At 43.1% G+C, this 14931-nt stretch overlaps 1 protein-coding gene across 6 annotated transcripts in view; it reads right to left on the bottom strand.

The window, feature by feature from the left end:
* Heph (polypyrimidine tract-binding protein 1 heph) overlaps positions 1–14931 on the bottom strand; it is a 504094-nt gene that overhangs the window by 383443 nt on the left and 105720 nt on the right. For 5 of the 6 annotated variants that reach the window (XM_078187508.1, XM_078187509.1, XM_078187511.1 and 2 more), the window contains exon 1: positions 13741–14599. The exons of the other annotated variant lie outside the window; for it this stretch is intronic. The gene's annotated coding sequence lies outside the window, so the exon portion shown is untranslated. Of the gene's footprint in view, positions 1–13740; positions 14600–14931 lie in introns of those variants that run through there. 6 annotated transcript variants of the gene reach the window in all.

The raw sequence follows: 14931 nt of genomic DNA, 5'->3' as shown, positions 1-14931 counted from the left end.
ATCCAAATACCGTTACAAAGCTCGATTAAAATTTGGCAACCGAGTGAAATTGATCGGGACGATCCACGAAGGTTAATGCAACTACCCGTCGCCCCGGATCCCGCGAGATTATGGTAGAAGAGATGGGCGTGCCTAAACTCGATTGCGGAGGCACAGCATCGGGCCTTGATCGACGCGATTTCGCGTACTCTTTCATTTCCCCGTGCCGATAACTACGGCATTAAAACGCCGCGCGAGCGAGTGAGCGAGCGTTGCTTCTTGAGGAACGAAATGTCAGGCGGTGGCAGCTCCGACTAAATGGGATAGCGCGGCGAGAAAAAGAATCAACGATCGGTCGACAGCCCGGTATCGTATTTCTCTCCGTTAAAAGTAATTTTTCCCCGCTAATTGACAAGGTAACGTCGCGGTGGCAAAGGTAAACCGCGGGCAAACATTCTTTAACGAGACCTTCGCTCCGGTCGGTCGCTAAAAATACAGAAAAATCGCCCGACAGTATCTTATCGGCGTCGTTATCTATCGGGAGGAACAGTGCTCTCCGGCGACACATTTCGCCGGCGTGCCGTGTACCCGTGCGACGTTGTTTGTTTTGCCTTCGGTTTCCAATAAACCGAGCGTTCCTGAAAACAAGAACCGGAGAAGGAATCTTAGTTCGCCGCGGCAGCGTGGCTTACGACCAGACGCCGGGCGAACCGCTGAGAAACGGAGAGAAACAGAAACACAGAGAGAAACAGAGACATGGAGAGAAATAGAGACATAGTGAGAAAGTGAGAGAGATAGAGAGAAAGAGAGAGGAGGAATAGAGAAACAGAGAGAGAGAAAAGGGATAGCAGAGACAAAGAGAAACGGAGAAAAAGAAAACGAGAGCCAGAGAAAAGGAGAAAGAGATACAGAGAAAGAAACAAAGAAAAAGACAGCAGCAAGATACTCGATTGTCTCGACGATCGAAACCGCGGAACGAGGAAACGGCGAACAAAGCAACCGGTGAACGATTAAATTCGTTGTTTTCGTAATAATCCGCGTAGCCAGCCTCGACGGAATTAATAACGACGAAAATAAACGGGCTCCAGGGACGAGACTGCGGCCCAAGGTGGTCCAGATCAAACAATTCCCAGTTCTTTTTTTTTTTTTTACACCGAAGTTACGGCCAAGTAATTGGCAAAATAATTGACACACCGAGGTCAAGTTTAATTTCGCTTCTCTTCTGAGAAATCTTTGAACGAGCGTGTAAAAGTTTAATGCATTATTACACCGCGCGATCAAATTCCCCGTTTACATAAACAGTTGATAAATGTTGTACCTTCGATGTACGGATATAATAGAGCCTTTGTTCCATCCTTCACGTTTTTTTAAGTATAATAAAGTTTGTATAATGGGTTAAGTACGTACAGTTTTAATGCTCGATTATTGCTATTGATTCTTATTACTTTTTATTATATTTAAATACCATCTCGAGCAAGCTTTATCACTCACCTAAGCAATTAGAAAAATTCTAACACAAGAAGTCTTGGAATTAATTATTGAATTGGTTTTTAAGAAAGAATTTTCTCTGAATGATTTAATTTCTTTATTCTATTGTTGCGGAGGGTTTAAATATCAGCAATAATATTTAATATTAATTAAGTCAACGAGTCGTGCCAATGAAATATCTACCAGCTTGTAAATATTAATTCAACTATTATTCTAACTCCGCAACGAGTTTCTTTTTCAATTTGACACGCTTCTGTATATTTTAACAACCATGAGAGAGACAAGAATAAACTTATTCTAAAATTATTCTTATCGACGTGCAACGGGTATGTCAATCGTTCCTGTAATTAGAGAAAGCAACTCGTCGGCCCGAATTCGTTTCAGAGAGATAAGATTTTCGGGCAGCGCTTCCCACTCGTGATAACTAATGTAATATCAGTGGAACGTCAGCTGGAAGTGATCCAGATCGGGGAATATAAATATGCGGCGAGTTGTGAAATTTTTTCTTTTCCGCGTGGGCGGTGAATTACACAAGCCCGCAGCGTCCGCTATAAATATTTAATGTTGCGGGAAACGGCGTGGTCGCGGGGAAAAAGCCTTATCAGTGGCCGGGTATCAATTTTCAAGAAACTCCGAATGGCTCTCCCTATCGGAACGGTTATTCCAATACGCTGCAATTACTTCCGGTGACTAATGGACTCATCTGCCGGCGGCGTGGCGCGGCGGTTTCGGCGCGAACAAGAAACAGTAATAATCATTATTAGTGCTCGTATTCTCGCGTTCGATGCGAGAAAAATTGGAAGCCGCATTTTCTGCCTCGATTAGCGAATTGCGCGCCAGGTACACAAATTGGAAATATTTTTTAATATTGTACGATGAGTACGGACATTTGAATAGATAGAATAATCTATTTCAATAATCTTGAATATATAAATTAATCTATTCGAATAGTCTGTTCGAACAATCTTGAATAAATAGGATAATCTATTCGAATAATTCTAAATAAATAGAATAGCATCTGAATTTTAAATACTAGAAGGCATAATTTATTCCAATCAAATTATTCTATCTTTTAAACATTGTTCGCTCTATCTAAAATTATTCGGATAATAATTTATTCGAATAATTTAAAATAGATAAAATAAATTGTTCGAATAATTTGAAATAGATAGAATAATTTAACCAAACGAATCGTCAAACCAAATCCTCCTACACTTCACAAAGTACTCAGAAGTACGCGAAAACAATTCCAACTAAAAAATGCCTTACAGTACATATAACCAATGTAGTTGACGCGGCGCTAAACCTTCAGATGAAAGAAAAGAATTTTAAATAGATAAAATAATTTATTCGAACAGTTTAAAATGGATAGAATAATTTAGTCGAATAATTTCAAATAGGTAGAATAATTTAGCCGAATAAAAGCTAGTTATCAAATTATAAAAATAATAATATTTACTCGAAACGACTCGAATAACGGGCCAAGCGTGGTCAATGGCGAAAGAAGCGATTGCAGCGCCGCGAAATGAAAAGCGAATTTCATCGTGAGACCGCTCCGGCAATTTCGAGTGGCTAGCTGGTCGCAGGATGAATCGAAGCACGTAGAACACGAGGCGGGCAAAGTGAAAACCGAGAGAAACCTACCATGTGGGAAGAGAGAAAGGTCGTGACAGATTATATTGTGGAAGTTCCGCGACCATGACGGAAGAAGCAACTAGTGTCGCGCGCGCGCGCGCGCGTGGTTCTTCTGCCGCGGAAACCGCAAGAAGCATCAGCACCGTTTACCAGTGCCCGCTACACGTGCCATATTTGTTTGTCAAACAAACGTTTAGTCGACTCCGGAAGCCAATCAGCGTAATGCCCAAGCACGATTTTTATTTTGAAAATAAATAAGGAATGAATGCAACCAAAACACGACAATGTTGCTTCTATAAAAAAAAGAACAATTACCAATGAACTATATTGTTTATCGACAACATCTACTATTAATTAAGTCAATGCAATATTTACCACCTCGTAAATATTAATTTAATTATTATCGTTACTCAGCGACGATATTAAAACTTGCGGGAGTGAACGCAATTATACCAAATGGAAGTAATTTATTCATTAGCTTAATATAATTTCGCGTTTAAAATATTTCGATGAAAAATATTAAATACATGATGAAATTACAAGCGCGCAGTTAACACATTCGAATCAGTTTATTTATATAAAACGCGTATAGGGTCGAAAGAGGCGCCGCGATCTGTTGCTTATTTACCAAAGAAATCGACCGTATCTAAGATCGTGTGCGCATTGCGTAACTAATATCCGACGAACTAACTAATATTTAGGTCGGCCCACACCGATTGGCTTCTGAACCGTCTATTCAACAATAACTCCGCAACTTCGACATTGTCACTGGAGGAAAAACGTCCCGAGAATCCTCGAGCGACGGCGTCACGATGATTAATTTATTTGGACAGCGGAGCAGGCTAGAAATATATAAACAGAAAGTTAATTAGAAAATCGACGCACCGGCGTGCCGGCCGAATGAATGTAAAACACGGCGTAACGCGAGAATCCGGACTCGATGGACCGAAAGTTTACAACGCGCCGCGCCGCGCCGAATATCGGCGGGATCGAGAGGCAAAATAGCGAGAGCGCGCGTGTGCGCGCAATAAATATTTGAACCCGCGTTTCAATCATCAACGGGATCCAATTTATCGGAGAGGGCCGTATCGAAAACTCTCCCTGCAACCCCTCCCACACCCCCCATACGGCCCGCCTCTTCTTTTTCCCTACGAATAAACGTCAACGACACAATCTGATTAAATGGAACAAAGATGGAGGGGAAAATAAATTAATCCCGGGCGACGAGGATCGGCGTTGTATTATCGAAAACCGCAAACCGCTGAATAAACTGATAGTTTATTTAATTACCGCGCCAATCCCCCCACCCGGCCGCCCTCCGATGTTTGCCGATTAAAGTGTACCACGGCTGCCGTGATTGTTTTTTTTTTCTAACAACAGACAAATTATGCACGCGCCCTCGCAACAGTATGCTCGGCGCTAGTTTGTTCTGGCAACGGCGGGAATTACAACATTGTTCGAGATGTGCGAGAGATAAGACCGCGTTGTTTTATTTCGCAATTATTTCCACGGCTACGATCACTTTCCGAATGATGGTGTTCGAGATGTTATTTTATGCAGCGCGTTGTTTTATTTCAGTGCTGCTTGGAATCGTTATTGCAGGTAATTGCGAAATTCCGCTTGGAGATTATACGGTGATATAATTATATCAGTGCCGAGTCTGGCTTGTACTGGCATCCTGATCGACGTCTCTGCGAGATAAAAGGGACCGGTATCGCAATGTTAACATATGATTATCCGATAATAGGGAACATTCTTTTCGTGGAACGGTTATTCTCTTTCGCGACAATATTTATTTACGTATGGTTAATTAATGAGCTACTTATTACATTGGCACGTTGATCAAAAGTAGGGATAAACTTTTATTAAATAATTCTCTAATTAACTCTTAAATAATTCTAAATACCTTCTTGCGTATTATATTTACAGAATTATATCTAATGTCATATTAATAAACATTAATTAAAATAGTTCATCTTATTCGAGACAGCTATTATCTCAAACGGATCAATATTATTTTTTTTTTCGAATAACAGCGTCGATGTTGTAGTTTAACACGAATTGTGTCAAATAGTTGTTCTTATTCTCATTTCAAGCTACGTTCGCCCAGGTCTGTTGCCAACAATGCGCGTTGCGTGCAGTACAATGTGATATATTAGCAGAAACATGCGAATTGCTTCGACTCGATTTGAATTGCTGATGTTTTCCCGCCGCGGAAAAAATATCGTCAAACAATGAACATTTTTCTTACGAACTTGTACAGCGTTCTCCTTGAGCTGTTCATAGCTTTTTCCATCGAGTTTACAATTTTTTTGCGTGACCTATACATCCTTCCCAGGACCCACAATTTACGTCGAAAGCGGTACACATTTTTCCCAGGCACTACATCTACAGTCGATCGCTGCGGAGTTTTTCTATGCCCTACAGTTTATGCCGAAGGCTTTACAATTTTTGCATGATATTTATTTTTAACCCCATTACTTTTTTTCCACTTAATTTTCTCACAATTGTTTAGAGACCCTACAATTATTTCACTGATCTGATCTGTTCACCCTTTGTACAGGTTCTACATTTTTTTTTCCGAGCCCTACGATTCCGATAGCTGTGCGTGGAATTTTTCACACGATCTGTACCTTTTGTCCAAGTTACACCATTTTTTTCCCGGCCCCTGCAATTTTTTCCCCATCCTCCCACGATATTTTTTCACGTTGCACAATTTTTCAAAAATTCGACAATTATCTTTCTCGTCTTTTCACCGTTTATACTGGTATTGCAGGATTTTTCCCGGCCGCTATGATTTTTATTAAGAGCTGTGGAATTTTTTATACGTTCAACTATGTTTGCCCAAGTTCTACAATTTTTTTCCAACCCCCACGATAGCTTTTTTTCGGGTAGTACATTTTCCAAAAATTGGTCAATTATTTTCTCTTGCCTTTTTGACCGTTTCTGAAGCCACCGCGGAACTCTCCCTGAGCGCTATGATTTTTATTAGGAACCGTGGAATTTTTTATACGCTCAACTATGTTTACCAGAGTTCTGAAATTTTTTTCCCGACCCCTACGATATTTTTTAACGCAGTACATTTTTGTAGAAATTCATCAATTATTTTTCTTGCCCTTTCATCGTCTGTAAAGGTACAGCACAATTTTTCCCGAGCGCAATGATTTTTATTAGGAGTTGTGCAATTATTTATACGTTCAACTATGTTTACCAGAGCTCTAAAAATTTTTCCCGACCTCTACGTTAATTTTTTAGGCACTAAATTTTTTGTAAAAATTCATCAATTATTTTTCTTGCCATTTCATCGTCTCTATAGGTCCTGTCAGTTTTTTCCTGAGCACTATGATTTTTATTAAAAGCTGTGCAATTATTTATACGTTCACCTATGCTTTCCCTAGCTCTACAATTTTACCCCCAGGCCCTGCAACATTTCACACTATATTTTTTCATACTACAAACCATCTTCCCTCACGCGTGTGAATTCCATCCGACTAATTTCTAAACTACCGACTCTATTCTCTCATAGACGTTTATTCAACGAGTCAAAAACGTTGGTCCCGAGGAATTCCGCATCGAACGAACCGTCCCTGATCCATCGTTTAGCCTATCCCGGCTCCGTCGGGCACGGTTCTCTCAGCATTCTAATCGTCCGCGACTCGGCATCGCGGCGGATTCTCGTTGCGTTCTGCGGCGGGTCGTATCCCAGGGCGCGATATCTCTGTAATTTGACTCGTGATACGAATAACGATGGCACGCCGTATTCCCGGTGCGCGGGGGATACCGGGCTCGAATACTTTCGTGAAATGGAAAGTTATTTTCACCGGTGATGCAAGGGGCCACCTGTTTCGATGTCGCCGTGTCGGCTCCGTTTTCCTTCTTTTTTTTTTTTGCGGCTCGCACACGAAAACGTCCGCGCTGCCGAGAACCGGTTCCGCGAGCGTCCGCGCCGTGAACACGGCCACAAAGAAGACGAACGGACGAGCATAGAGTGCCGCGAAGCCAGCCACGGAGAGCCACCAGCGCGAATATTCGCGTCTAATATTTCATCGGACCGGTCATTACTCTTCCACTGGTGACAGTGGTGGGCTTAATAGATTGACGGTCACTTATGAAACGTCTTATACAATCCTGCCCTCCTTAGCCCAATTGTCCTAACATTCTCGAACGGTCGATCGTAAATCATTGGGGCCATCTGAAAAACAGTCTAGACCGCTTAATTACGTGCGCAGGCTATTACGGATGCGCGGTATTAAAAATTAATACTAAGCGCTAATACGACTATACACTGCGGACGGTGTTGCACGCGTTGCTCGAACACCAAGCCGAGTTCAGCGCAATTTCAATCGCATCGTTCAAGGAATTATAATCATCAAGTAATTTCGTTGGTGGTCATGACAATGGGTACATAGTTGTCCAGAAGCGATGTTCACTGATTCATCGTTTGTGCACGATTGTTACGCAATTGATAGAAAAGAACTCCATCCAGCGTTGAATAATAAAAATTGCTGTCATCGCTGTGAAAAGACTTAGACAATGTTGTATTATTTGTATAAAACACAATTATTTAGTAGGTGTGATTTTGAGATCAAGACTCGCATCATTGCAGTCGAAAATCATTCAATCATCGCTATCATAAAGATAAAGATACTATAAGGAGTTAATATAAAACAGCAATTCATTTAATTTAGTAATAAAAAATTCGACAATTAATTCTTTGCACTCGACGCCATTTTAACTGTACATCTAAAATAATTTCTCTGACTTATAGCATTTCCATTTTATTTAACAAAGTGCATTCAATGCTTACATAATTGATTCACGTGATTCATACTAACAGCTCCACTTGCAACAATTTTTCAAATCCAAACTTATCAATACACCGAGTATCTTAGACGTGATAGAAAAATTTGAGAGGTGTCCCAGAGTCGCCACTCGAGTGTAAAGAGTTAAAAGAACGATTTGAATACCTCGAGTCAATTTCGACCCGGCCACCGCGTCGCGACGGATTGCGGAACAAGTTGGCTAACGCGCAATGAAAATGTTAGGCATAGAGTAACGCGGTTGGCAACTGTCGGTGCCGCGAGCGCGATACACACAGGGAGCAGCGTGTTTGGTTTACAGGAAGGTACGCTCTGATTGCCGGTTTAAAGCCAGTTTCTATTGACAATGGCGTCGTTCTTGCCGGCGAGACCCGGGGGCTTCGCGCATCTTCTCTTTCGCGGCGAAGATCGTAGGGCCGCGCGCGGCGAACAACCGGCGCTTTCATTTTCAATGAAAACAGAACCGCCGGAAACAGCGTCGTCCCCCCTGTTCGATCACAGTCGACGCGAAATTTATTGGCCGGCCTGTGCGCTGCCTCGCGCGAGCTACTACGGAGGCATGTCGCAAAAATCAACTTCGACGGGAAGCTCGCGCTGGAAAATCACTGCTCCAATTCGGTGCGAAGACATTTGGAGATATTTTATCATTATATTTTTATTATCTGGATAATGCGATATCGACGTGGATTTTACCACTTAGCTGCGACGATATATTTTGAAAATAAATTTTGAAGATAAATCATACTGTCTTTTTTTACAGTTCTAGAATTATTCTAAAGTGTGCGAATTTTATGGTTATGTTTCATAAGCATTTTGACCTCGTAGGTGGAGTATTTTTGTTGTAAGGTGTAAAAATTGCTATTTCCTTATGACACGACGTATACAGCTAAGAAGTTAAATATAAAGAATGTTCACTTTGTAGTGTTATTTTTAAATTTCGCAGCATTTAAATTTATTGTACTAAATGCACATATTATTTTAAAATTAGGAAGAAACGCTGCGGTGAACCAAAATGGAGAAATATTCGATTCAATGCCTGTTTATTATTAAAAGTCGTGAAGAATTTGGTGAAATTTATGCAGAAGCTCGAAAGAATACTTTAATAAATCATTATCGAAATAATAATATTATTACTAAATTGATTTAATGAAAAAAGAAATTCGAAAGAGTGATTAAAACCTTGAAAGGGCGAAAGTGACAAGTTTTAGGTAAAAAATTGTCATTTCACAAGATCTGTTGCTCCACACAATTGCCAGTGGTACAAATGACAAATATTACGGGAGAAAATGAGATGAAGCGACAAAAGTGCAGATCCAACTATTTCGGGACTCGCGCAGAACCAAAGCGGGACACATGATGTCACGAAAAGTCAGGTCCACGTGTAACGCTCTAAATATAGCCCGGTGTATAGTCGGCGTCGGCATGCCGCGGCCGATGTTAACAAAATAAAGAAGTCCGTACGTGTCGATCGGTGATCGCGCGCACATTCTCGGATCGCGGGAAGCCTATGATTCATGCCGCGGGATCGAGGAGAGCACGGGCCGTGCCCGGTGAGAGCCTAGCACAACCGATTCTCACGATCTCGAGGAAGTTAATGAGCGCGCTGACAGGTGTTGCAGCCGGCTGCCGGCTGATGCCTCTGATCCAATATTTGTTGATCCCTGGCCGGAGTGGTGGGGAGGGATTCGTACAATGTCACACGTGATGTAATTTTCTTTTGTCCGAGCGCGAAGAAACAAACGCTGCCACAATAGAGTAACCGACGTCTCTTTTATCTCGGTTTAACTCGGCCTGTTTGCTCGTCCACGGCGAGCAACATTTACCGACATTTCCACCGGGGATTTACGCGGGAACCGGTTCCCGAATTCCAATATTTCCGGAAAACCGGTCCGACCGGTTTACGAATTTTTACCAGCGTGACAAATGCATATGCAATTAAAGAACGTGCACACTTAGTTAACAATATTTCGATTTATTTCGCACTCGTGGAACTGCAACCAACTGAAATTAAATATATATATCAAAGTAATTAAAACAAGCGTAAGATAGAAATTATGATTTTCATTTTGTTTGACTTTTTTTTTTATAGTATAAATATGTGCAATTAGTTTCTTGAAGACTAATAGAAGAAGGGTATATCGACTAAAAGAAAATTTAATCGTTGATTATTGTTTGTGAAGTATTAAATACATTTACTTTGTGTTATTTTATATATCTTAAAATTGAATATATCGTTTCTTATATTTAATATATCTCGTATCTTATTTATCTCATTTATATTATATATTTTATATATCTTAACGTAGGTAAAGATTGCTATGTAAACAAATACATATTCTGCAAATAAAAATATTCCGCTTCCTGTCCGAAAAGGCTTCGGCGAATCTCTTTGACGCGTCTAATGATTTCGTCGCGAGTTCGCCAAGGTTCGGGGGCCAATCACCCGGCGATTAATTAACGCGCCGGTGTCATCGAGTGCTTTCCGATCACCCAGTAGGTTCACCGGTACAAAAATATCTTGGTTCGGCCTATGTCTGATCGATACTTTTCACCCACGTATCGGCAGCTCCACGTGCGAGGGTATTGGACCCATTTGCGACCATGGTCGCGTACACACGCGAGCCTCTCGGGTTCGAGGAACCAGACGAGCAGTCGTTTCTCGGTCGGCAGTATTACGATAAAGCCGTGTAAACTATACGTACGTAGAACGGCCGGCATTTTTACGCCCACCAAGTGCCGGGTATCGTTCGTGAGTCTGCGCAACAAAGTTCCTTTGTGCAAACACGTCGCTATTAGGACTGCAAATAAACCACCGACTGTCTACCAGATACAACCCCATTTCCACGATCATTCGAACATGTTCATGCCACAGCGGACTACTGCACGATTTTCTGAGTACGGCGAATACTTGAACGTTTCGATAGCAGCTCGAACCTTTGAACTTTTAGACGCTAGACTGCACGTTTGAACTTTAGATACTAGAAGTGGACCTTTGAACTTTTGGATACTGGACTGAACGTCTGAACTTTCAAGTACTAGTTTCAGGGTTTCGATATTGAAGTAGTAGTTCGAATGTGTTGACTATTTGAGATAGTAGTTTGAACATAGTAACTTTGAAATTGATACGTGAACTTTTAAGTAGTTACTTGAACTTTGATACAGTTACTTGAACTTTGAAATACTTGTGTGAACTTTCAAATACTTGCTTAAACGTTCCAACATTGAAATAGTAGTTTGAATATGTCAACTTTGAAATTATAGTTTGAACGTGTCAACTATGAGATACTTATTTGAACGTCTGAAATTTTAAATGTGTCTTTGAACCGTAATATAGTTAAATACTAATTCGAACTTTCATGTACTGTTTGGAATATTATAACTTTTAGAGTCTGGTTTACACCTTTGAACTTTTAAATACTAAATTGCACATTTGAGCTTTAAAGTAATCGTTCGAACATTTGAACATTTAATTCTTAAGTGCTATCTTCGATTGCTAAATACTTGACTATTAATTTGAATACTTGATACTTTGAACTGTAATGTTTTAAATACTACTGAGCTCTAAAGTTTTGAATACTGCTTTGAACTCTATAGTTTTGAATAGTAGTTTGAACTCTAAGCTTCTGAATACTATTTTGAGCTCTAAAGTTTTGAATACTACTTTGAACTCTATAGTTTTGAATAATACTTTGAACTCTATAATTTTGAATAATACTTTGAACTCTATAGTTTTGAATAATACTTTGAACTCTATAGTTTTGAATAGTACTTTTAAATACTTTGAAAGTTTAATTTTAAACTTTTAACCTTTAAATACTTTTAAACTTTTTAATACTACTTTGTGGCATAAACTTTTCGACCCGACTCCCCAACTCCGATATTTCAGATACTACTTCGACGACAGTAACTAAGTATACTACGTCGAGCATTTGCATCTTCTAGTGGAACAGTTCGGAACGGTTTGAGGATATGAATATTCCTAGTGGCAGCCAGAATCGCGGCTGCAGTCCGGCCGGCTAATAACAATTTAATGGGTCAACAGCGACGAGCAGTCCCATCGTCCGCCCGATACCGAGATAATCGAGACTAATTAATAAACATCGGTGATACCGCTTAATAAGATGACTAATGGGCTCGGAGAAATTTCTGAATGGTGGCTGCTCGGGATTAGAATTTCACTTGATATACACCCAGGAGAGGTGGCGCCGAGACGAAGAAGTAATTAAGTCCGAGAGCCACGGAAGCTGATACATTCGCGGTTCCATTGAATGCGAGGCTCAACGTTCGCGCACACGCTCGTTTTACGTAGTATCTCGGAACGCGAAGGTAAGAGTGCGCTCTCCGGTGTGTTCTGATGTAATTAAACACGTTAATTGTGCGCTGGGTGCACTCGCACGGTTACGCGGCACCCGGGAAAAAAAATATTTCTCTTCTGGAAATCGCGATCGGCGCTCCATCCTGTACTCGCAATTAAGCTGTATCGATCCATTATGTAACTTCGCACTCTTGCAAGCATCATCATACAACGTCAAACGCTTCGATTCTACGTGAGAAATATTATTTTGTCTAGAGCGTCAGGCGAAAGTCGACTTGCAGCGTCCGCAGGTCTTCGAATAAATTTCTAAATGCTTAACAAATCTCATCAAATCTTGTCAAACGTTCTAGTTAATTATGGGACATTGTTTCTAGGTTCAGTACGATATGAAAACTGACCTGTAGACCTTCCAAACGTGTTCTAAATAATTAGCAAATGAGAGCAAATCTCGTCAAACATTATAACTGGTTATAGGAAAGATTTCTACATTAGATTGGAAAGTTTCTAGATTAAATACGGTGTGAAAATTAATTCGGAGCTTCTAAAATCATTCAAATCAGTACCAAAACATTCAACGAACTTGCCTGAATCTTGTCAAACGTTCCAACTATTTCCAACAAATATTATCTATACTAAGGACGATTTGAAAATCAACTCGCACTGTCTACAGACCATAAAATCGGATTCCAAACAAGCTACATGCCTTGTCAACTCAAACAAACGTTTCCGAGCACCGTTTAGGAAGCACAAAACGCAAGTGTTATTACAAAAATTATCTAAAAACAACAAAGACATGCGACGATAGGCGAAAGGTGCAAAAAGTCGTTAGAATCGAAGGTGAATGAACCGAAGTATGGTGAAAAAGATCACAGACGCGTGACATTGAAGTAGACAACGACGACGTCAACCATCGCCGTTCGCGGAAACAAACAGGCGTGTAACGGTTTTCGTAGAGTGTGTCCGGTAAAATTACAAACGGCGACCGGTTTGAAACCAATTTTGGCGGGCGGTTGTGCGTCGCGGCGGTCTCCTCCGATTCTGGCGCGCAAACGTAAACAGCGCGAGCGTGCGGCAAATATTATGGTTCTCGGACGCCGGTTAATAGTGACCTAGACGCGAGAAGGCTGGTGGGTATGTCCGACCCATTGGTTAAGTTTCGAGAGTTCGGTAAGCCGGCGAGCTCGAGGGAGAACCCCGTTCGAGTCGGCGAAAAAAAAAGAGAGAAAAAGGGGGCCGGGTGGCCGTGCAGCGGCGTTGGTTTGAATGGAGGCACGGCGAGTGGACATGCGCCCTTGAAACTCGCCGGTTGGCCGGCGGGGCGGCGTGCAGGGATTTCGGAGCAGGCGTGCGAGCGCGCGCGCGCGTTCGGCTGCACGAGCACGGGCGCGAGCGGATCCGAGAGCCCCGCGAGGCGATGGTCGAGGAAGGTTTGGTCGTGGTTGCCCGCCGGAGATGGTCCCCGGCGCAGCGAACCGGTTCCGAAGAATGGCCGCGTGTACTCACCGTGGAACGGTAGGACGGCGGGTCGTCGAGATGGCTGAGGAAGATATCCAAAATGGAGCTCGGACAGATCACACACTCGCGCAACGATCCTCCGTGAGTAGTAGCACACAGTAAACAGAGACACAAGAAACAGAGAACGACGGCGTGTCGGAACGAAGGCACTCGGATGGTATATACTCGGGTTTGGATCGGCGTCGGTTCCGTTCGGGGAGATCGATGATTTCCGCGCACGCACTACGCGCCAAGTGATGCGGGGCCGAAGGAACGCGCGCGAACGTAGGATCGGGCGGGCAACGTCACTGGGAAGCCGGGCGGGCAGGACGCAGTCGCCGGCCGACACGGTAGCGAACGATTCGGACGTGTTTCGGAGGTTAGGCGAGGAGCCGGTGTCTCTCTGCGGCACACGACGGGCACAGTGGAACAGGACACGTAGGCGAAAACGAAAACTACACTTTTCCTCTCCTCGTGGGAAGCCGCGTGGAGGCTGACGGATTGCGCGTCAGTCGGGGTCGGCACACTGTGTACGCACGAACGCGCTGCGTGTTGCTCCGGAACTAATCTCGCGCGCGCGGAAACCCACAGAGAAACGCGGTGCTGCGTGCTTGCTTGCTCGCTCGTTCGTCTTCTCTTCCACTCGCGAAAGAGAGTTCGGTCGGTGTGTTTCGCGAGTAGCGCGGCGAGAGAACAGGGCAGAGCCGCACGAAGGGAAACGAAACGAAGCGAAGCGAAACGAAACAAAACAACGGCGACGGGTGCGTGCGTGAGCGCGGGGTAGCCGCGGGGAAACAAAGGAGAGACGCAAAAAAACGTCGAGGGACACAGAGAGCACGAGGATGAAACGTCGCGCGAACACGAAAACTGCGCGTAATAGATCCGGCTAAGAGTTGTAGGCACGCCACGAGTAGAGGTAGGCGACGCTAAAACTTCGCCACGAGTCGTGGCACGCCACCGACGAGGAGGGACGGACGGGGCGGGAGGGACGGGGTTGCGGGGGGAAACGAGCGAGACCGCGTAGCCTAGAGGGGGAAGGAGGAGGATGGCAAGGGGGACGAGGGACGGGGGAACCCGACCACTCGACTCAGTCGACTCACGGCTGCCGGAGGGTGCGGAGAGGTCAGAGGGGGAAATATGGCGACCCGCCGCAGGGACGCTGGGACGCAGGGACGTGGGGTGATTGAAGCGACCGGTCTG

The sequence above is a fragment of the Augochlora pura genome, chromosome 7 (assembly GCF_028453695.1).
Source record: "Augochlora pura isolate Apur16 chromosome 7, APUR_v2.2.1, whole genome shotgun sequence".
Classification (NCBI taxonomy): Eukaryota; Metazoa; Arthropoda; class Insecta; order Hymenoptera; family Halictidae; genus Augochlora; species Augochlora pura.
Note: the sequence above shows the minus strand (reverse complement) of the source record. Positions and strands in the feature narration are given on the sequence as shown.